Here is a 25157-nt window from a genome sequence, read left to right as displayed (position 1 = left end):
CTTACCAAATATTTAAGTGTGCAATGCAGTATTGTTAACCATAGGTACAGTGTTGTACTGCAGATCTCTAGAGCTTATTGATCTTGCTTAACTGAACTTTATACCCATTGATTAGTAACTCCTCATTTCCCCTTTCCCCCAGCCCCTGGCAACCACCATTCCTCTCTTTGATTCTGTGAATTTGACTACTATAGATACCTCATATAAGTGGAATCATGCAGTATTTGTCGTTCTGTGACCGACTTATTTCACTTAGCGTAATATCCTCCAGCTTCCTCCATGTTGTAGCAAATGGCAGGATTTCTTTCCTTTTTTAAGGCCGAATAATATTCCATTGTATATATTTCACATTTTCTTTATCCATGCATTTGTCTGTGGATATTTAGTTTATTTACACATCTTGACTATTGTGAATAGTGATGCTAAGGACATGGGAGTGTAGCTATCGCTTCAAAATCCTGATTTCAGTTCTTTTGGATAAATACCCAGAAGTGGGTTTGTTGGATCATATGGTAATTCTATTTACTTCCACACGGTTTTCATAGTGACTGCACCATTTTGCATTCTTACCAACATTGTACAATTTCTCCACGTTCTCGCCAACCCTTATTGTCTCTTGTTTCTTTGATAATAGCTATCCTGAGAGATATGAGGTGATGTCTCATTGTGGTTATGATTTGCATTTCCCTGATGATTAGTGACATTGAGCATGTTTTCATATGCCAGTTAGCCATTTGTATGTCTTTGGAGAAATATCTATTCAAGTCATTTGCCCATTTTTCATTTAGGTTTTTAGATATTTTTGCTATTGAGTTGTAGTTTTTCCTTATATATTTTAGAGACTAACCCTTGTAGGATACGTGGTTTACAAATATTTCCTCCCATTCCATAGGATTCAAACAACTCTTCCAATAATTCTCTATAAGACTATTTTTACTAGCCTTGCTTTCAAACAGGAATCTGCAAAGACCTGAATTGACACTAGTTAACCAATCTAAAATTGCATTTGAAGCTAAATAGTTATGTACAATTTCCCCAAAAAAGCATGGGGATATTTTGTAAAGTGTTTGAAGTGAGGAAATTTAATATTCCAGAATGAAATAACAACAAATCAAAATATATAACACATTTAACTATAGTCAAACAAACCATAATTAGGCTCATTTATGTCATTGGTAGTATAAATTGGATATATATCTACTTTTAAATTTTTAAGTAGCCAACAAAATTGATAATATAATCATGAATATAATTTTCATTTAAGGGTATGAGCTTTAAAATTGAACAAACTTAGGTTTAAATCACTTCTTAAATGTGTAATCCTATATAAAATTTTCAGCTATCTGAGCTTCAGTTTTCTCATCTGTGAAGTTGAACTGAAAAAAAAAAAAAAAACTAATAAAATTAACATAGGGACTAATTGAACTGAAATGTATATTTGATATTTTGTAAGTGCTTCAAAAATAGTATTCATTCTAATTACTTATTGTCATTGATGAAAACTTATTATTGTTGGTAAAACAATATATTGTTGATATAATAGCCAGCATAATATTGCTTCTTAATAAATCAATCAACTTGGCTTTCTTCCTTTACTTTCCAATAAACAACTTTTTAAAAAGTCATTATCTTCCATCAATAAAAATATTATTTTATTAAATTTGGAGGTTAGTTTCATTTTAAAAAAAATGTTTCCAGATAAAAAAGTATACTTTGAAATTCAGATGCATTTAATTTAAATTCATCACTAATTTCTAAAGACCCTGGATTTATGACATGAACACAATAATTATAGTTTTTGCTGAATGAATGAAAAAATGATTCTTTAAGAACTTGACTCTCCTCCACTACAGTTAATGCTTCCTTTAACGTGTTACAAATTCTGTTGCTTTGTTCTCATTTCTATTATAAATGCAATTTTGTTACTTTGCATGTGAATCACCATGCATAAATTCATAGTCAATATGGGATTTTAAATAATCATTACCATGGAATTTATACTTACTTAAGTGTCATTTCCCTTGGTTGGAGTTTATGAATGTCTAAATTAAAAAAAAAATGTTGAGTTAAATTTAGCATCAATGCTCCCCTATACTGTTTTCACATCTCCTGCTTCCTTTTCTTATAAACTTTGTTAAATATGTCTTGACAGCAATTGGTATTTATTCCTGCCCCCTTGGCATTTATGATGCTTTAACTTCCTTTTGAAAGCTTTCCTTTTGATGCATTTTGAGTTAATTCCTTCTGCTGCTGTGACATCTACCTGACTTTTGCCAAACCTTTTAGCCACTTGCTGCCTATAAGAACAGACATTTTAAAAAGTTGCAATTGGAGCTATGGATAAGGCTTTAATATAATAATTTTTAGCTACTGTTCATTTTGGTTGGGGGTAGGGAAAAGAGTTTAAACATTTAAAAATAGGTTACCTTTTAAATTTATATTTAGCTCTGATGATTAGAAGAGGATTCACCTTTGAAACTGAAAAGTAGATTCTGGTCTCTGACTTGAGAGTGTTCACGTTGTCTTTGAGAACAACCACTATTTTAGATTTGGACTTCTATTTCCCTGGGTTGTGAATTTTAGCCAATTTTATAAATTCTCTTTTCGTATGTGAGCCTCTGTAATTGATTTAGGAATGATTCAATGCCTAAACATAAAAGTATTATTCTAAGACAAAAATGCTATGCTATTATTTAAAAATATAAATAGCATATAGTTCTGGGCTAAAATAAAACCTTGTTTAAGTGAGCTAACTCATTTAGAATTTATATAGTATGATCAGATTCTAGGAGGAATTTACCTGTGAAAGGAGTCTGTTAAGTAAATCAATAGTGTATTCATGATTCAAGAAATTATATAAACTCAATGGGCTCTATCAATTCTTCTTTTGTCAAAAACAATTGATATTCTGCTCTTAAATTACTCTCCTTTATATTGTTCCCCTGACGATATAATTAATCATCAGTTAGGTTCACCTAATTTGAATTACCATTTTGTTCTTAGGAAAAAAATAACTCAAGAGATAATGATTTACTACTTGTTTATTATGTTTACTATTTTATGTATTAATTCTATTTATTTAAACTTGCCTGAATTACAAAAGTTTTACTATGAAATCACATTTTCTGCAGTACTCTTTTAGTGATTCCTTGTATTTCTGAGTTTATGATTTTACACATAATGGCTCAGAGAAAAAAACAAGGCATAAGTAATTATACTTCTCTTTGAGTCTGTTATAGAAATATTAATACATCGAAAGACTCCAAAACTAAAACTTAATTTAAAAAAGAAATTAAATTAACGTCCAAAATTCATAGGAATTCTGGCCATGTTTGATATCATGATGCTAGAAGAATGTCTTACTCATAATTAATATTACTGGATTTTTTCTTGTATGCTAAATTTTAAAAGATATCATTAGTTACCAAACACCCTCATCCCTTTGTCCTCCGCAGAAGAACTCTGATTTTCTTCAGATATACATCCATACTATTTGGTAGTAATCTTCAGGGGAGAAAGGACCCTACCCCCTAGTCACAGGAAATGAATCATACTTTGTTTATTCCATTTATGTGTTCCCATACCCCTTGCCATTCATAGGTTTCAGTATGGAATGGATTGCATTTGGGGCTAATAAACCATGAGGCAAGTTTTTCTTACTAATGAAAAAGGATCACTTAACACGTATATGGTTGTACTTCAGTTCAAGATAGATATATAGATATATATCTTGTGTGTGTGTATATGTATGTATATATCTTGATTATACATATCTTGATTATATATGTGTACATATCTTGATTATATACAAATTATACATGTAATTTCAAATGTAGAATGTCTACTGAATCATCTGTGATTCAGTAAGTATTTACTGACCTCTTATTAGATAGTTAGAATGGACTCTGGATCTGAACAAATATACAATGTATAGTAACACATTCTAGTTGAATAGATAAGGCAATCACAGAAATAAATTACTATTATTATTTGTTCTCTCGCTTTGGGAAGACTTTAATCCTAGCATTGAATACAATACTTTTTTTTAAAACTAAAATCTCGGGTGGGAGGGAGGGAGACGCAAGAGGGAAGAGATATGGGGATATATGTATATGTATAACTGATTCACTTTGTTATAAAGCAGAAACTAGCACACCATTGTAAAGCAGTTATACTCCAATAAAGATGTTAAAAAAAGTAAAATAAAATAAAATAAAATAAAACTAAAATCTCCATTTCTTTTTTTTTTAATATTTTATTTATTTATTTATTTATTTATTTATGACTGTGTCGGGTCTTAGTTGCAACACGCAGGCTCTTTGTTGCGGCGCATGGGCTTCTCTCTAGTTGCGGCGTGCAGGCTTCTCTCTAGTTGTGGCATGTGGGCTCCAGAGCACGTGGGCTCTGTAGTTTGCAGCACACAGGCTCTCTAGTTGAGGCACATGGGCTCAGTAGTTGCAGCATGTGGGCTTAGTTGCCCTGCGGCATGTGGGATCTTAATTCCCCAACCAGGGGTCAAACCCACGTGCCCTGCATTGGAAGGCAGATTCTTCACCACTGGGCCACCAGGGAAGTCCCAGAATCTCCATTCTAAGAAGTGATTTGATGAGAAAATATTTGAGAATTTATTTGATGAGAAAAAATTTAACTATACAAGTAGTTAATGAGAACTTTTTCAAATAACATTGTCTTTAGTTCCTTGAAATCCAATATATTATACTCAGTGAAGTGTAACACCTGAGTTTTTTAAGTAGAATATTATAATAAAACTGTTAGGCTTCTGGGGTAATATCCCTTCTTTGGGGGTTTCTTACATAGAAAAATTTAAGAGTATGCTATTGAAGCATACCACATTTTCTGAAAATTATATTAAAAAGAATTATTTTAGTGAATAAATTTTAGAACCAAGTCAAGGAAGTAATAGAGGGAATATTCTTTTATTTCAAAGAGAAAAAAAGGCCCATTGTGACAAGCAACAAATTTGAACTAAATTAAATATGACCCTTAGAAATAGTCTATGAAGTCCCATGAATCTAGAGAACAATGGTTATTTTACTGTCTTAGAAAAGTTTAGGAAGCTTGGATTTGAATTCAGACCTGGACTTGAACCTCTAGTCTCAACTTTTAAATAGTTCCAAATAAACATTGAAAATCTTCTTTGAAAGTTTATTCAAAGTAGAAATATAATTTGAGTACTAAGGTGATGGAAAAGTAAATTTATATCATCTGAAACATCTTCAATTACCTTAATTTGAGTCATTTTTTAAATAGACAGGTTTACTAAAACAAAAGAATCTAGTTTATGAGTATAACTAAAAGAAAGGAAGGGAGGGAGGGAAGGAGGGAGGTAGGAAGGAAGAAAGAAAAAAGATTTGCGACAATACCATTTTTTTCATGTCTGTCATTTACTTCCTCAATTTTAGGAAGGTGAATAAACATTTATTAATTATAATACATGAGGTACTGAGTATTCAGGACACACACTATCACAAGAAATATTTCTAACAGCCAATTGAAGTAGTTTCTCTTACCCCTATTTTATTGATAAAGATACCAGGCTTCACAGAGTAAGTAATTTACACAATATTTTACAGTTACTAAGTGGAAAAATCTAGACTTAAATCCAGATCCTGATGTAAAAACTCTATTTTATTAGCTTTATTAAGACATTAACAATACAGTTGCCAATGTAATATATTTAGGACTATATTTTTCTTTAAGTGTAAAACCAAATAAATGAACAAATAAACTCCACAGTCTCTAACAAAGCACCTTTATTGTAAGAATTTCAAATGCGGTATTAAATTCCCCTCGCGAATTGCTCTTGAGGGTTTCATGTTAGTCTCATGACAGCAGAATATACTACTGCATTCTCTTTCCCTACCTGCTGCTTCCTAGGTGCCACACACTGACTATCCTATCCACAGGTTATAGTTGTTTTTTTTTTAATCAAGACATTTCCTAGTGGTTGATGAGATTTTAGAGGAGGTGAATTTAATATGAAAAGAGTAGTATTGATAGATTATTAAGATAATTTGTCCAAATGTGTGTTTTTTATAATTTAGTGAAATTTTTATTCGATACCCATACAATTCCATTAATAAACTCTCAGTTGTTGATTCTTGCTTATTGCTAGTGGTTTTCCTTTTTAGCATAAAATATATGGTATTTAAAGGAAAATTTTAAAGTACAGTTTTAAAATGGGGGAAATACCACCCACATCTAACAGATCTTTTTCCTAAATACTCTGGCTCTTTTTATTGAGATGTAATTGACATATAACATTATATTAGTTTCAGATGTACGACATAAGGATTTGATATTAGTATATATTGCAAAATGATCACCACAGTCAGTCCAGTTAACATCTATCACATACATAGTTACAAAAAAATGTTTTGGGTTTGTGCTGAGCACTTTTAAGATCTACTCTCTTAGCAACTTTCAAGTATGCAGTATAGGATTATTAACTAGAATCACCATGCTGTACATTATATCCTCATGACTTATTTATTTTCTGAATGGAAGTTTGTACCTTTCAACCATGACTTTCCTTAATACAGTTAGTTTTTTGGGTGTTTGATTTTGTGTTTTAAGATTTAATCATCATTTAAATTGCTCCATAATATTCTATCATATGTTTATAGTGTAGAACTGGTATTGAATTGGTATGCCTTTGTTAGATTATACCAATCAGCAACATCTGATTGGATTGTGCCAACATCTTTTCAGCCATCCATGGGTCAGTGTCCCTGCCGTAATGCTAGCTATATATTTTTTAAAATATAATACGTAGTTAGTTTATCTTTATCTTCTAATGTTACATATTAGAGCTGTTACAAAATTTTGGCTATTTTATATATTGCTGCAATTAACAATCCTGTGCATGAGTCTGTTTGGTTTTACATGTTCTCTAGTTGTCATCTTGTGACCAATCAGAAGGTATACAAATTATATTGGTTTTCTCGGTTGTAAAAAAAAAACAAAAAAAAGAGAGAGAGAATCCTTACTGTACATGTTGTTTTTATGAACTGAAATTCTGTCTTTTTGAAGATGTAATTTTTAACAATAATCTATTTTGCCTTTTATGAAAAAGATAAAAAATTTATGCCACTATATAGCAAATCTCTTAATTTCAACATACAGTGAAAACTATTCTAGATATGTGTTTTTAGATAGATATGAATATAGCAAAATATATTCATAAAATTTGTTTACATTAATTTCAAGTTATATTTGGCCCTGTAGTAACTGCTGTAGAATTGTAAATGAATCCTTCATTTTTAGCAGATACGTTATGATGTCAGTTTGATTACTTCTCTGTCAGGACAAGAAGCACACAGCATGCTGAAACGGGTAAAGGATGAGAGGTAATAGAGGGATAAGTTACAGTCGTGTGTGCAGGGTTAAGAGAAACCAATGGGAAGGTACAGATGGTGCTAGCAACAGTAGGATGACATTACTCAGCCCTAGGCCTGAAGAGGTAAAGAGAGGGAGCATTTATTAGAACCTGGAGATAGAGTAACAATAGGAGAAGCCACCCAACCAGAGCTTTGGCCTTTGGAAGAGAGACCAATCTGAGTGCTGGCAGGGAAGGAGCAATAAGGAAAATATGTCCTTCAGACTCATTTGAAAATCAGTCAACGTATATATAGATTTAGACATAGAGTTATATATTATTATCGCCATATATATATAGGGTTGGCCAAAAAGTTCGTTCGGCTTTTTTGCATGCCATCTTATGGAAATCCCGAACGAACTTTTTGGCCAACCCTATATTATAGCAATATAGATATAGTTATAAATGCTGCTTAAGAGAGGGGACTGGGCTTCCCTGGTGGCGCAGTGGTTAAGAACCCGCCTGCCAATGCATGGGACACGGGTTTGAGCCCTGGTCCGGGAAGATCCCACATGACACGGAGCAGCTGAGCCCGTGCGCCACAACTGCTGAGCCTGCACTCCAGAGCCCACGAGCCACAACTACTGAGCCCGTGTGCCGCAACTGCTGAGGCCTCTGCACCTGGAGCCTGTGCTCCACAACAGGAGAAGCCACCGCAATGAGAAGCCCATGCACTACAACGAAGAGTAGCCCCCGCTGGCCGCAACTAGAGAAAGCCTGTGCACAGCAACAAAGACCCAATGCAACAAAAATAAATAAATAAATAAATAAATATTTTAAAAAAAATAAAGAGAGGGGACTGGGTTTGCCCTGGGTTCCAGGGAAATTACAACTTATTCCAAAAATAAAAAATGACAATAGACCTGCTCAAGAATTGGTTTGCACCATTAGGAACTGTAGTCTCTCCAAGAAGTTTGGTAACTTGCTCCCAGACATACCACCAGCAGATAGTGTGCACTAGGATTAAAATTTAGTTATATCTGACTCCAAAGCCCATATTACCCAAAATTACTTAATACATTTACAGAAAATTCAGAGGATAACAGTTTTTATGGCACTGTCAACATTCTCTGACAGAAAGAGCGCCAGTCTTGTGATATGTCGAGCCTTAGTTTTCTCTTCTCGTAAATTGGGATGAAACTCTTTGTACTGAATCAATATATAGATTCTTCCATACCTGTGAAAAGTTCAGTTATGTGTTGCAATCCAAATGTGCTGTACTATATTACAGGTAAAACTCTGCTAGCATACTAGAATAAATAAGTAGGAAAGTTCCTTTTAGTGACAGTGATAAGTAACGTTGCTCAGATAGTGCTATCCAGTAGAACTTTCTGCAATAGAAATATTTTGTATCTGCAATGACCAATATAGTAGCCAATAAGTCACGTGACTACTAAGCCCTTGAAATGTGACTAGTATGACTGAGAAACTGAATTTTAAAATTTATCTAATTTTCATCAATTAAAATTTCAATAGCCTCATAGATGGATACTGTTTTAGACAGCACAGGGTAAGAAGATAATGAAGGTGATAATATAAAAATTTTAAATACCAAAGATAGCTAATTATAACCCTAATATAAACTTAACCACGTGACCGCTGTCATAGTAATAATTCTAGAGTGCCATCTAGGGAATTCCCTGGCTGTCCAGTGGTTAGGACTCCACGCTCTCACTGCTGAGGGCCCGGGTTTGATCCCTGGCTGGGGAACTAAAATCCCACAAGCCGCGCGTGGTGCAGCCAAAAAAAATTAAAAATAAAAATAAATAATAATAATTCTAGAGTGCCATCTGAATGATTAATTCATTTCTATATCCCTTTCAAGGAGTATAAGAGAGGAGGTATCAAAAGATAGTGAATCCCGAGCATAAACTTTTATATGTTTGGGACTCGACCTATTTGAGGTTGTTTTTATTTGACTATTTTTGGATCAGGTTGGTTATAGAGATCTTCCTTTAATTTTTTTTTTCTGCCACTATTTGGAGCAGTCTAAAATACCTGTGTTAATGGTTCAAGGAAAAATTTTAAAGGAATTTTTAAAAATACTGTGTTCTCCTATGGATATCTCTGAGGCAATGTGTCTAAAAATGATAGCTCATGATTTTTTTTCACGTACAGCTTATCTTCTCAGCTAATACATGATATTCTTGAGACCAGGTATTGTAATTTACATTTTGGGGATTCCTTATAGCTCACAGAGCACATAGAACTGTTCTGAGACCAAACTAGGTAATTTCTTGTCATTTTGACTCCACTGGTAGAATATACACTTATTGACTCTCAGGATATTGAAAATGTCAGATGTTATAATTTATTTCTGGATCTTTCTACATTTGACAGTCCCAGATGCCCTGGGCTAAGGCTGTTGAGAAGGGTCACCTGTGTGCTTGCAGTTTGTATAATTGTGTGGTCGTTTTAAACTTTCCCTGGAACCTAAAGAAACATTGTCTCCAGAATGTAGCATGGCTTGAAACAGAGTACACTGTCCCCCTGAGACACTTGAAATTATAGATTTAAAAAGAACATATTAAAGGAGCATTATTTTGAAACATAGCTTTAGTTTACCTACTTCTATAAAGTCTCTAAAGCCAGGGAACAAATTAAAATAGGCATTCACAAAGAGCTTCCTTGTTTATCTATTTAAGTCTCTCAAAAATTGTGGAAGAAGTCATGTCTGGTTTAGCATTCTTAGGGGCCACCATAAATTTAAAGCTGTTAAAATAACTTACAGATTTATATTAGATTTCCATTCTCTATCCAGTCTTCTCTTCTGGATACCATGTAAATATATGTGATAAGTAAATTATGATTGATTTCTAACCATCTGTCAGCATTTCAAGATGGCTTGGGAAACATTCAGTGCATAAGTTGATGCTGTTACTCGTACCAAATATGTTTCTTTAACAGGAAAACAAATTTCTGAAAATAGGAAATTTTAAGTATGGCAGGTTTATGTTTCTGAGGTAGTGAAAGTAGCCCCCAGATTTGCTGATATACAAGTTTGTGCACTAAAGAAAAGAGTTTAAAAAAAAAAAACAGTTTCCATTTCATTGCACTAGGACTCTTGGTTCTTGATAGAAATTGCATGTAACTCAGTAAAACTGCCTGTAAACACAACTTGAGTGGTGACTAATATTGATAGTGTACATTTTAGGTTCCCTTGAAATTGTTCTACTTGCCTGATAAAACCATAACAAGGGATATAAAGAGGTTGTTTTAATATGTCAAGTGAATTGTTTACATGAAAATCTACATTGCCATAAAAGGCTGATCTATGAATGCTCACATTTGTGTTGCTTACTATTTCTGTGTACTCACATCACCAGTGTGACTGTTACTTGATTTGGCAGAAGTAATGAAATTTCAAAAAGCATTTGCATGAGCAAATATATCCGTTAGCAACATGTACATATTTGCAGCTTAGCAAGTCATTTACTTTTGTTTAAATATTTAAAACTTTGCTGTGCATGTGTGTGTATACACATGAGGGTTTTGCATATATATTTTTAATTTACATGTGTGTATGCATATATGTATGTGTACATACAAAGTAAAATTTTAATTACCTTAACAGAAAGTAAATCTATATATTTTTAATATATTCTCCTTTGTGTTAAATATTTAGTTTATTGATCTTTATTTTATTTAATTTATTTTTTATTTTTGACTGCATTGGGTCTTTGTTGCTGCACACGGGCTTTCTCTGGTTGCGGCGAGCGGGGGCTACTCTTCGTTGCAGTGCGCGGGCTTCTCATTGCGGTGGCTTCTCTTGTTGCGGAGCACGGGCTGTAGGCGCACGGGCTTCAGTAGTTGCAGCATGTGGTCTCAGTAATTGTGGCTCGTGGACTCTAGAGCGCAGGCTCAGTAGTTGTGGCGCACGGGCTTAGTTGCTCCACTGCATGTGGGGTCTTCTCGGACCAGGGATAGAACCCATGTTCCTTGCACTGGCAGGCGGATTCTTAACCACTGCACCACCAGGGAAGTCCCTAGTTTATTGATCTTTATTGATCTTTAAACAAACAAGTTTAGTTTTATAATAAAGAGTAATACAAAATGGAACATATTATTTTCATTTTAATTATTTTATCTATTTAAAAATCCTGGTTGCCTTTTTAACTTCAAATCTATCCTACTTATCTGAAAATGCCTTTGACACTAGCCACACAAAGTTTCTTGTTTTTTCTTAAGTGTATTGTGCAATTTCATATAGCACATATATATTTCTCTGCCATGTACTCCTTTCCTCTCTATATCTTAGCCTTCTTCTTTTTTCTTCTAATCTAATATAGATTCCCCTCTCTGTTTCCCTTCCTCTGCCATCTTGAGACTTGTCAAGTCATGCTGAAAGTATTGGCTTGTCTCTCTCAAAAGACTGTAAGTTCATCAGCGGCAGAATCTGGGTCTATATTCATATTTCCCAAATCTTGCACAGGGCCTGGCATAGAGCAGTCATACAAGTCAGGGTTGTTGAATCAATGAAGAAATGAACAGAATGGTAACTACTTTGTACAGGTGATTATGGGTAAACAAAAAGTCAGATGATCAATCTTTATATGAGCAAAAGATGGTTGATAAGATTGCAATTAAATCTGAATATGAACATGGCACTGCGTTAGGAATAATGCATTTAACGCATTTTTGATATTTCTGTTATGAAAGCACCCCATCATCATGCAATCAGAATCCGCAAACATTTATTTTAAGATGTGTGTAAAGTCTTGGCGAATTTATGTTGCTTCAGTATTTTAGATGTTCTGAACTTTCATAAAAATTCAACATAGTGTTTGAAATGCATTTTAAAATATATTAATGGTTTATGGATTTTATTAAGATACTTAGAGGGTTTTATTATTAATATATATATATATATATAATCATCAAAACTGAAGGCTATTCAAGGTTATGACATGTTTTATAGTGTCCTAGTTATTATCTGCATTATCTGCACTTTTTCATAGCCAACAGGAAATATGGTTTTGTTCTGAATAATTTACCCTTATTTTATATCGTTTCTGTCAAAACATATTATAATGTAGTAAAACAATCTTTCTACCCTTTTATAATACTTAAATTCCAATATTGTACTCATCACTTTGTCTATTTTTTCTCCACTGTCTTCCACAAAGATTTAGAGACATTTTCTAATAATCTGCAACAAACCTAATGATAAGGAAGAAGTAGAAAAACTATGGGATGGAGCCATATATGTATGCAGGTTTAAGGACCAAAGTTTGGGTTTATTCATTCAAATATTTATTGAACACCTAGTACATAAAAGGCACTAGTTGTTGGAGTATGGTTGTGAGAAGAAAAACACCAACAATAACAACACAGAAACTACAAACATGGTGTCTGTTCTCATGGAACTTATTGTCAATGGGAACGACACATAGAGGAACATCTGAATTTTTGCAACGTAAAGTACCTCAGTTCAGAAAGAGCATATCACAAAGAGATCTCAAGCAGACTGAGCATCCATAGGGAAAGGACTCTGGAGTTGTGATCTGAAAGATGAATAGCTGTTAGCCAAGGGGAAATGAGGGAAGAAGCCCATTCTATTGGAATAAAGAGCTTATGGAAAGTTCCTATGGTGGGAACTAACAGAAAAAAGACCAGGGTGACTAAATCTAAGAAAAGAACGGTACTACAAAAGGATGAAGAACTAGGCAGGAACTTTTCCATGCCAGGTCGTCCAGTCCATGCTAAAGATCCTAAGGGTTTGGATATGTACCTTAAGGACAACAGGAACCTGTTGAAGAATTGTAAGCAAACATGAGTTGATCATATTCATGTATGGCATTGTTTCTTCTAGGTAAGGTGTTGAGAGTCTACCAAAGGGGTCAGAGGCAGGAGAAGGAAAGTTTCTCAGTTGCTTTTACATTAATTCAGGCAAAAGAGGATGATGGCTTGGATTAAGGGTGGTGACTAAGAAGATGGCCAGTTGGCTTCATACTTGATTCTGAGACCCCTGGTGGCCAAAGAAAATGGAAGATAAGATCAATTCTAATTTTTTTTTTTTTTTGTAGAAGAGAAATTTCTTCAGGAAAAGGGAATTCTTTCCAATAATTCTTTCTTATATCTACAGAAATAAATGTCTCACTTGTGATTTTATTTTGTATATTCACTACATATATACATGTATATGTGTGTGTGTATATATATATATATATATATATATAAAATGTGTCACAGGTTTAAAACATTTTAAGTGAAATAAATTTCATGATTTGTGGTACTATATTCATCCTCTTATATACTGAGTCACTCACAAAGGTTTAATTGAGTACTGAAATATCAAGCTATTTGAACTAGCCATTCAAATACTTCTGTAATTCATTCATAAACTAGCTTAAATGGACCCCTGGTTAAGTATCTCTGCTTTCAAATATCTTGATAAAACTGTGAAGAGACAGGAAGATAGAGAAATATAAATAGAAAAATAAATAGGATTATGTATGCTTTGCTGGAATTTTAAAATATCATCATGTTTCAACTATAAATTTTAAATTTAATTCATAGTGTAACTACAGACCTTATATTCACATAAATGTATATGTTGTGTATGTGTGTATATATGTGTATATATATATATATATATGTATTGCATATATATTTGTGTGCAGTCCTTTACTGTCACACACACATGCATCATGTTGCAGATTTCTCAGTCCTGAACTGAGAATTGAGGAAAAAGTATGTCTTCTTTAACCTTCTACTGTAGAATCAAAGTCATATGAGAATTGAACAACATAAGCCTTTCCAGTTTGACCTCAGGTTAGCTTCTTACCTTACTACCTATTAACTGTGTTACCTCAGATAAATTACTTGATGTTTATACCTAAGTTTCTCTTGTTTAAAATAGGGAAAAAATATGTAACAAAAAGTTTTCCTGTGAAGATAATGTATATACGTAACATTGAGTAAAAACATTAAGCTGTGTTTTGGGCTTGAAATTAAACTGTAAGAGATATTCTTTTCTCAAGTAGTATACAAAATAATAACAATATAGAAATAATGAAAGATTTATTGCTAAAAACAAATATTAAATATTAAGCTATATATAGTATATGTATAATATGTATAGCTGGATATATAATATGAAACAGGCTATATGTGTAGTTGTGGGTAAATATATGCATATTCTTGTTGGTAAATATACATAGAATGTGGGGGTAGCTTGGTGTGGGTGGGGATGTGAATATGGTGGTAGGTAAATTTTCACAAGGCTAGTGAGGTCTCCTGTATTTTAAGCAAATCAATTTCATTTCTTATAGATCCTGCTTCATTTAGATTGAGTGAAAAAATCAATTTTCTAGATTGAACATAGTTTACAAGCTTTGTGGTCATCACTTGCTTGTGGTTAAAGGTTATATCAGTGGAAGATTAAAAGTAACTTTGGACTCACATGGTCGACAATCTTAGGGATTTTGTAGTTTTGTACTTAAGTATGTCAGAGAACTTCATAGTTCTATGGCTGGATATACTGGAGGACTTCTTGCTGCTTCTCATTAATTTATGAAAACAAGAGACAGGGTTGCTATAGATTTAAACTTGAATAAGCCCTTTACCCTCCTTGATTTGTCTCCTAAGAGTATTCTTGTTTTTTTCATGTCTTTTTCTAGAGGCAAAATGTAAATATTCTCTAACCTCTACTTTTGTATCCTACTGTGAAGAATAATAATTAGCTCATTAATTTCAATTTTTTAATATGCTTAGGTCAACAAGATTTCTTCTAGGACTTCTCATCAAATATCCCTGTGTACTACAGTTTCTTTTTCTTTTTAGCAAGGCTAATTCAAAGATTTTTAATTCATAATTTTTATTTCCCCAAGAGTCACATTGTATCTCCTTTATACTGATGTTTATTTACATTTTTTAAGGCTGAAACAATCAGTTAACATTTAAGTAGCAACAGGTACCATGAGTTTTTTTGTGGCCAATATTGAACTGAGTCTTCCAGCTTCAAATTTAGATACATGCTTCTGCCAGGCTGGATGGGGTGGGCTTTTTGCTCATCTCTCTGTTATTTTATTACCCTGTTTTAGAATTTCCACAACATCGTTACCCTCACTTTTGTGTCACTTTTACCTGAGCCACTGATGATAAATGAGCAAAAAAATTTCTTGGTTAAAATGTAAAGTATTTCTTTGGAAATTACATAATTAATTTTCAAGAGTCTCTTTAATAAAACATTTTATTATGAAACAAGTTTTAAATATCAGATTTATAACAGTATTTAATATGTCATTTGGAGATTAATACTTAATCTTTTAAATATTATTGTTATAAGATTTTTCCATACTAACTCTTCCTCATCATTATAGTTTCTCAGCAGCTTCTTAATTAGAGAATTCTTTGCTCTCTAATGCACATAAGATTGTGGCGTGTTCATTTATTCAATTAACTCTGCCCTCAGCCCCCTTTGTGGAATTCTGCCATTTGTAAGGCGCTATGGTAGGCTTTGGACCAGATACAAAAGAATACAGTAGCTTCTCAGCCTTTGTGGTATTCATAGTTGAAAAGGAGATCCCATGTAAACTCTATATTAAAATAAATTGAGTTGAATATTAAAATAGAGGTAACTTTGGCAAGCTATGGGACACAGAGCTGAGAATGGTTCATTCAGCTTGGGGAGACAAAGATTAGTTTCATAGAGGAGGTGACATCTTGAAGATATCTAGAATTTGAAGAAATTTTTTAAAAAAATCACTCTAAGCAAGGAACTAGAAAATATTATATAAAGACGTCATAGAGATATAGAGAGAATTTAGTGATAAGCAAGAAGATGAGTGTAGCTAGGGCATAAAAAGCAACTTTTTTGAGTACTTTTTTGTTTTTTTATGTCACAATATGCTGAGTTCTGTATTTTAATCTCTTTATCATATGCTTAAAATAACACCTATGAGGTAAGACTCGTGTTACCCTTATTTTACAGAAAGTTTGAGAAATTTACCTAAGGTCACACAGTTATTACCTGGCATAAACAGGATTCAGACCCCTACATTTTCTAATTTTAAAACCTGTGCATATAAACACAGTGTGATACTACACAGAATGACTGAAAGTGAGTAGAAAAGATATTTCCTAGAACAAAGCTGGAAATGTATCACAGAAAGTGAGGTGCTATTACTCAAGAATTGCCTGGGGAATAGAGGGGGAATCTAAACCTCAACCATAACCATCACCAGAAATGTATTTTTTTTAAGTCCTCTCAATTGGTCTTGACATGTAAATTAAGTGCTAGATACTTACTTGCTTAATTTTACCAATGAATTTTTAAATCTTTCCAAGATGTTAGCAATTTTATTAATTCTTATACTAAGACCAAGAACCAAAGATTAGTTGTTATCTATGTTTAAATTTCAAATAATATTTTAATTTAGCCAACAAAATTTAACAGTTACCCAGGAACACCCCTATCTCCAGACCCTCTGGAAAAGTAAATTGCTTTTGGTTGCTAATCTCCTGAGATTTTCTGACAGAGATTTCTCCTTTGAGGAGTGGAATTGGCCATCTCTTCTGATTTTTGAATTGCCAAACGGCAGTGAGTTAAGAAACACCTGTGTTTCTTGGCAAGAAATAGAACATTTGTGCAAGAGTCTAATAATTTAAATTCCTCTACATTTCTCTACTGGAGAACAAAATGATGTATTTATTCTACTTTTGTATTCTCCTTCTATTCTTTGACCCTTTAAGTAGAAAAATATAAAATAATGTGGTCTGCTAAAATAAATTGCACAAATAAACTTCCCTTCTCTGATACAGAAACACATATACATAAACATATTTATTTACATAAAACATTATACATAAAAACATTATGTATAATTACATACATATTTACATACTAGTATGCTAAATATTTTAAAGCTTACACTTTGAAATCGAACAACCTAAATTTTTATATCTTGGGTTACTCTAAAGTATTTACTATCTTTAGTTTACAAGAATTAATCAGATGTTTGTGTATGAGTAATTACAAAGGTATTTTGGTTTTTCACATCCTATAATAAATAGCAAATGTTACACAGCATTTCATAATATAAAATGTGTGTACCCTATTTTGTAACTTTGAGTTTTCAATTTCTGTTACCTACACTAAGAAAATGGAAGCATATGTTAATAACAGATGTTGTTTTGAAAGATATATGAGTAAATGTCCTACCTTATAGTTTTTTACTTAATACAAAAAGTGTTTTGAATTCTTTAAAAAATACTTAAGATATTCACATTTTCAAGGGTAATTTTAAAAATTCTGAATTAACTGATCTTCATGGGAAAAACATTTGCTGTCTATACTTTAGAATTTTGATATTTTTCTCTTTCCATTTATCTTAAACCTTTGAATGATATAGTCTGTCTGGATTCACAGTGAAGACAATGATCAGAAAATTGACTGTGAATAGATAAAAGAATTCAAAAGTTTCAATCCTTTATTGCTTGGAGATATTTTCCTAATGCAAATTTGTTGACTTAATAAATTCAGCTATGTCCTTGTTTATATCTAGGCTGCAGGCCTTGCCTACTAAGTTCTGGTTTTTGAATGTTATCAAATACTTTAGTTAAATCAGAAGACATATGATACACATCTTAGATTTTTTCCTGTGCTAGTTAATTGAAATGTGTTTTTTACCTTGGTTTTTTGTTTTTTTCTGTTTTCACATCCTGGCATAAAATCATCATTAAATTCTAGCAGTGCTAGTATGTATTGCTGTAGAGTAGCAACACCTATTGTTTTCTAATTTAACCCTTGCATAACAATGACAGGGTTTTATGGGTTTTGTCTCTATGCAAATTGCATGCCTCTGGAGAATCTTATCCTGGGATTGTTTGAGTGGCGAGTGATAAGAGAGAGAAAGTCTCTGAATATAACAGCATCTGACAGCCTCTTGGTAAAATAACTATGCTTTGTCTTTGAGCTTTACCATCTGAGGAAGGACAGAAGATAAGGGAAATCTGATTTGAAAGGAAAGTGAAATCTGTTTGGATGGTCTCTGGCCAGTTTCTCGTGTTATGGATTTATAAAATGAGATTGTTCTGAATTCTTAAGTCATAACACAGACACTGAGTTGTTTTAGTATAACTAGAAAATGTGAGGTTGTGACTTATAAAAATGTTCTGGTGCCTATCTAGAAGACACCATATTTTATAGAGAACAGCTATTGAAGCTTGTCTTTTTAGAAACAAGTATAGTGTGAAGATTGAATGATAATTAATACTCATGGCACTTAGCACTGTGCTAAGAGTAAAATTGTAATTAGAAAATAATAATCATGAAATACTGAATTTAAACCTTTGTAAGACCTTTAGAAATTGAATCACTAATTTAATATGTAAGTGATTAAGTATTAATTCCTTTCTATGAGAAAATGGTCAATTTATCAAGTTGTGATTCTTTTTATGCCATACTCTATTTTTCACCAAACAAGTCTTTCAAACTTGAATATATCAAACTTGATATATTCACTTAAAACATCAAATAGCACATATATGCCTAAAACATTTTTAGATAATTATGCAAAGTCTATCCTAGCTTAATGAAACATAAAATAATAAAGCTTTCCTTTCCTGAAACATTTGAGCTACAATAAAATAGCTTCATACAACTGAGGAGATTTAACTCAGCCCCTCTTCCTGTACTCCATTAGAATGGGTCACCAAAAGCTCATTGCTCAGGCTAAAATAAAACATAAAAGATTTTGAACTACTAAAGTATTCATTTGCTCGCCCAGCCCCACATCCTCATTTAGAGTTCATACAAAACCTAATGCCTTAGCTTCTAGTAAAAAGTATTTATTAAAGTGTCATATAAATGTTACCGTTTAGAATGACCAACATGTCCCGGTTTGTCCAGGAATTTCTCCGTTTTAAAATTGAAAGTCCCACGACCTGGGAACCACTTAGTCCCAGGCAAACCAGGATGGCTGGTCACTGCAAAGTTCTAGTTTATCTTAGGATTCTTGCATCCCTTGAAATTGCACACAAAATGTTGGATATACGTATATACGTGCATGTATTTGTTTCCCTAAGGTGAGAGTTTATAGTTTTCATCAATGCCAAAGCATCTAAGATCCCCCAAGATATTAAGAACCACTAAGTAAAAGGAGGTAAATACCATTTGGAAAACTGATGATTAAAAAGTAAAGAATTTATAATAGACTATTTTGAAAAATAATGTATTTGTTTAATACTAAATAAGAGAAATACTTTAGTGATTATACTTTTTAATATTGATTGTTAGCCTTTGCCGTATAATATGTAACTAAGGGCTTGGCATAGAGGTTTGGCATGCCAAAGTGAGATTTGAAACCTGTATCCAAAGTTATTAGCAGTTGAACTTGATCAAGTTACTTAACATTTCTGTGACTTGCTTTCCCTGTGTGTAAAATGGAGGAAGTAATGCCTAATTTTTAGTATAATTGTAAGTGTTAGAGAAAATGTATCTTAAGTCTCTAACCTAGTTACATTGTGATTTATAGTAAGCACTCTGTAAGTGGTAACTATTTTTTTTATTGAAATATAGTTGACGTACAATATTACATTAGTTTCAGGTATGCTACATGATGAGTAACTATTATTATTAATAGTGGTTAGTGTGTGTTTGTTATACACTGAATACTTTTATAATTAAACCCATCTTTTTAGGATTTCTTACCATAGTCTTACTTAGATCTGTGACATTAAATCACCATCAACCAAAAATGAACAGTTGGCATACTGACGGGAAGCATTACTACTTTTAATTCAGGATATATAGTTAGAGGATTTTGTAATGTCTCTGACATTGAAAGTGAAGTGTTTTGTATATCAGTTCAAACTTATAAAATGATATTAAAAAGACATTTCTGAATTGAACACCCTTTGCTCTGACTTTTTCTGGCCATATAAATTCCAGAATGTAAAGTGGCAAACTAATTAGTATACAGATAATTAAAAAGTACAGATCTTCCTTGGCTAACAGTGGAGTTACATCCCAATAAACCCATAATAAGTTGAAAATATCATAAGTGGAAAATGCATTTGATACACCTAACCTACTGAACACCATGGTTTAGCCTACCTTATATGTGCTCAGAACATACATTAACCTACAGTTGGGCAAAATCATCTAACACAAACCCCATTTTATGAGATAGTGTTGAATATATGATGGAATTTATTGAGTACTGTACTGAAAGTAAAAACCAGAATGGTTGTATGGGTACAGAATGATACTAAGTGTATCAGTAGTTTACCCTCGTGATCCCGTAGCTGGGTGGGAACTTCGGCTCAGCTCGCTGCCGCTGCCCAGCGTCACAAGAGCGCATCATACTACAGTACCACGTATCGCTAGCTTGGGAAAAGATTAAAATGCAGAGCATGATTTCTACTGAACGCGTATCGCTTTTGCACCATTGTAAATTTGAAAACTCATTGTAAATCAGGGACCATGTGTAGTTTACTTTAGTAAGTACTGAGGTCCAAATAATAAGTAGAACCTGTGGCTGAAAACATCATGGCGTGATAGAAATTATGCTGCCCGATTTTTTAAAATCACTGCAATAATAAATAGTTGTATAACATATAAGCTAGCATGTCACCTTGGTCAAATCATTTTTACCTGAGTGTAGGGAAGGCATCATTTCACCATATGCCAATCCCCACGGATCAAATGCTCACAAGAGCTGCTCCACGGCCTGGCTGGCTATCTCATTGAAACTTCACCCTTGGCGTCCTTATGACCTTTTAGTTTGTTCCATAGCTAGATTCCATCCACCATTAACCACGTCAATGGCACATTTCCAGGTGATTCAGAAGTTATTTAGAGAAGATTCTGACGCTCTGAAATACCCAATAAACATTCCAGGTCTCTCAGGAATTTCACTTGGACATCTCTAAGTGAAAAACGCAGAAATTAGATGAAATCCCCACGTAATAATCTGTGCCTGTATTTTTTTTTTTTTGACCAATACATGCCTTTGGACTTTCTGTTCAGTGTTCCATCCAGTTGATTTTGCTGCATTGAAAAACCACTATGAACACATTTTTAAATCTAACTGGCTCCATTTTTGTCTGCTAAATTGCACTGAATACAATCTGTGATTGCAAATGTGGCTTTGCTTCAATCTATTAGCTATTTTTGAAAGATGTGTAACTAAATTGAAAGATAAGTACAACCTTTTCACTTAGAATCTTTATGAAATATGTAAAAGATGCTTTGCCAGTCTGAATAGTTAATTGAGTTTGACTATACCAGGCTAAGATGCAATGAGAGTATGTCTATGGCAACTGTTTATGTCATAAAAAATTTAAAGGGCCTGTATTTAATGTGACTTCTTTTTAAATTCACTTAATGGAGTAAGTAAAACTGGATATATAATTAGAGTCTAAGATTAAAGCATCATAATTGAAGTAAGATAATATGAAGAGGCTCACACAATAATGATTGCACTTCAAATGAATACATTCTTCCTTAAACTCAACCAAAGTCTCACAACTCTTGAGTTTATTTGCCATGATGTAGTAATAACAGCATGTGGGTGACAAGTATAGTACTTTATAAAGGTAAAATGTCTTACAGTGTAACAGGCTCTCTCCTATACACTGCTAGATTTGAATCTCCCATTAGCCCTGGATATATGTTTGTCCATTTTCTAGTCAAGGAAACTGACACAAAGTTTAACCTATTCAGGATCACATAATTAGTAAATGATAAAGTCACACTCAAACCCAGATAGTCTAACTTCAAGTCTAGTGTTCTTTTCCCTGTGCGCCTTCTTTGTGTAATAGAGAGCAGTGAGTTTGTAGGAAGAGCACAATAGACATACAGATCTTTGCAATATTTTCAGAAGAATGCTTTGCTTCTAATAGACCTGCTTTAGCCACATGTTTCTCATTCACCTGTCTGTTCTTTCAGGGTGAGGGGCCCTTCCATCATCGTGGCTTTTGCTTTTGCTTTTGCTTTTTCATTCCTGTGTCTATGTTCCCCACTTTAGATTTAATCATGTTTTTTTCTCCTCAGCTTGACAAAAGATGCTTGGCTAGTTCTCTATCAAGAAAGTAAAAATTATGGCTATAGATATAGACAGATAGATCTGAAAGCCAGGAAGCAGGAACTGCATTTTCCAATTATACAAAAATAAAGTAGTATTCTCCTTTTAATTTTTCTTTAACCTTGTACATTCTTTATGTAAAATCAAATGAATAAACATATTCATTTATAAGGAAGTTTTATAGTAACTCAATAATTATTGATAATTTTATTATAATATCTATTCTCTACTAAGCATGAACCTAGGAATTGCACCCATAGCTTTTGTTTACATAAAACTCTTCTGTTGATGCAGCAAGAACTGGCAGTCATAATGTCAGGGATGCCAGGGTGGAACACTTCCCTGACAATATTTTGTTGTACTCCTAATATGTACAAGTTGAGGTTCAGGTTCAGATGTGTGTGTGTCTATATATATATATGTCTGTGTATGCACAAACACACACACACTCACAGAAATTATATGTACATGTAACTACACATGAAAATATACTTAAATGTTTACTCTATAAATAAATGATCTTTTATTTCAATGTTTAGAAGGGATTTTACCATGATAAAATGGCTTCATTATCCTTTCTAGACAATCTGCTAGCAGTGCTTTTCCAGCAACCTATCCCTTCCCCCACCTTTTTGACATTACACCAAGATTTTTTTTTCCCCATTCTGTTGATATAATTATCCTTGCATAATTTAAAGCAAGATTTCCTGGCAATGTAGATCCACAAAATTGTTGATATGGCTTGAGCTCAAATGATGCTTCTATTCAATTTGTTTACCTTTCTGCTTGAGCAGAGTTTTTGTGTCGTAAGTAAAATGGCAAGAGATAATATTATAGTAGAGATGGACTTCCATGGATGGATTTAAGTAAATATTGGTTGCAAAGGACCCAGGAATTTTAGCGTTTTTCTTGGAATCTTTAACCATAATAGTTAGCGCAGAGCAAAACTTTTCTCAAATGATGGTGAAATATCTAATTCTATTAAATTCTAATTCCATGGGCTACCTTGGGATAAACTGCCTATGAGTTTTCCTGCTAAGAAATGGACCGTTTGCTGCTCATTTTTCCCCCAAATCGAGGAAAGCTGTTGTTCTTCAGTTTAGGTTGATGTTAACAAGGTCCTCTTCATAACAGCAGGTGTTAGGCTATAATTGGTCATTATAGAATTATGTTTTGCTTGAAGGAATTTAGGAAACAAGAAAAGTATGTTCTTGTTGTATACATTGACTGTGGTTCAAAAATCAAATGAATAGCATGAGATATACATAAATTAGCAGAATCTGTCATTTTATTGCACAATCAATATATTTAAAAGGCACGAAAATCAATGTGAACATCCCTGGGAAAACAGTCTTCTTGAGCCTAACCTGCAAATTACCCCTCTTACCATTTTTTAATGTAGATATTGAGACTAGAAGAGCAGTAAGGGGAACAAAATGCTACGTCCAGATGACCTCTTTGAAGGACTGATGAGAAACTGGAAGCTACAGAGATTGGTTAATAGTATTGAGTCAATTGCAAATGTCTTGCTTTTCCAAGCAATGTATAAAGCAGTTAGCATTGTCATTAGTTTACATAAAATAATATTACTTTGTAAACACCTATAAACAGAGATTGCTCAGATACCCTAGACTCTAAGAGGATTATTACTGACTAAAATAAAATGTTACTGGTTTAAAGTAATAGGTATAAAACTTTGTATACATGCTATACATTCACATAGTTAGAAAGGAAATGGAGGTATAATAAGGCAACGTTCAGTCACACACTTGTAATCCACCCATAAAGGAAAAAAGCTTCATCAAAAAGAGATGATACTTAGCCTAACCTTGCCAGTAGTCTCAAAACTCCTTAAACATGTAAAAAAGAATTATTCACCTCCCATACCTAAGTGCACCTTATTTGATTATTTTCTCTGCTCCTTCCTATTCTTTTTTCTTGTTTGCATCACACAGTCCAATTTCCAACCTACATGTCTGAAGTCCTATCGACAACGCCGATCGTGGGGATAATGACCCGACTCCTAATATAAAAGCTGTGTAGAAACACACATACTGTTAAGTTGCTCCCACATCCTGGGGTGAAGATCATCTTGAATGACACCATGTTTTTTTCCTGAATTTGCAAGTGAAATGAAATAGGATTTTGTTAGATATATAGTTCTTACCTATTTAAAAAACTTCTGTACAATACTTCCTCAGTGGAGTACAACATCACCTCAGTTGTAGCTACCAAAGCACAGGTGTTCTCATTCCTGGATGTTCATTAGAATCACTTGGAGAACTTATAAAAACTACTGCAGCTGTGATTTTACTCTGTCCGAGATCAGTTCATCAGTACCTTGGCCTTGCCATCTGCTAGACAGTCCTTCTTAAACTCTAGAATACAAAAGAATCCCCTAGAATGCTTATTTAAAATGCATATTCCAGGGCCCTGTTCCGAAGCATTCTCTTTTGATAGGTCCTTATTTAAAGTCATGTATTCCTTGGGTCTTTCTTTGAGAGACACCACTGTGAGAACTCCTCTTTATTCCCAGTCTGGGTTTGGGATCCTTTATTGCAATTGTAGTTGAATGTATCTGTTGAAATATCACTCCTTTAACAATAACTTAAGTAATTTCAGTCAGTGGCTATTCTTATTGGTGCTACTGTTGTTGTTTTATTCAATATCTTACATGAAAACAGCTAAAAATTACAAGAGTTTATAATAATGATTGAATCAGTATG

Source organism: Balaenoptera musculus, chromosome X, assembly GCF_009873245.2.
Source record: "Balaenoptera musculus isolate JJ_BM4_2016_0621 chromosome X, mBalMus1.pri.v3, whole genome shotgun sequence".
Classification (NCBI taxonomy): Eukaryota; Metazoa; Chordata; class Mammalia; order Artiodactyla; family Balaenopteridae; genus Balaenoptera; species Balaenoptera musculus.
This window is presented reverse-complemented; position numbering follows the sequence as displayed.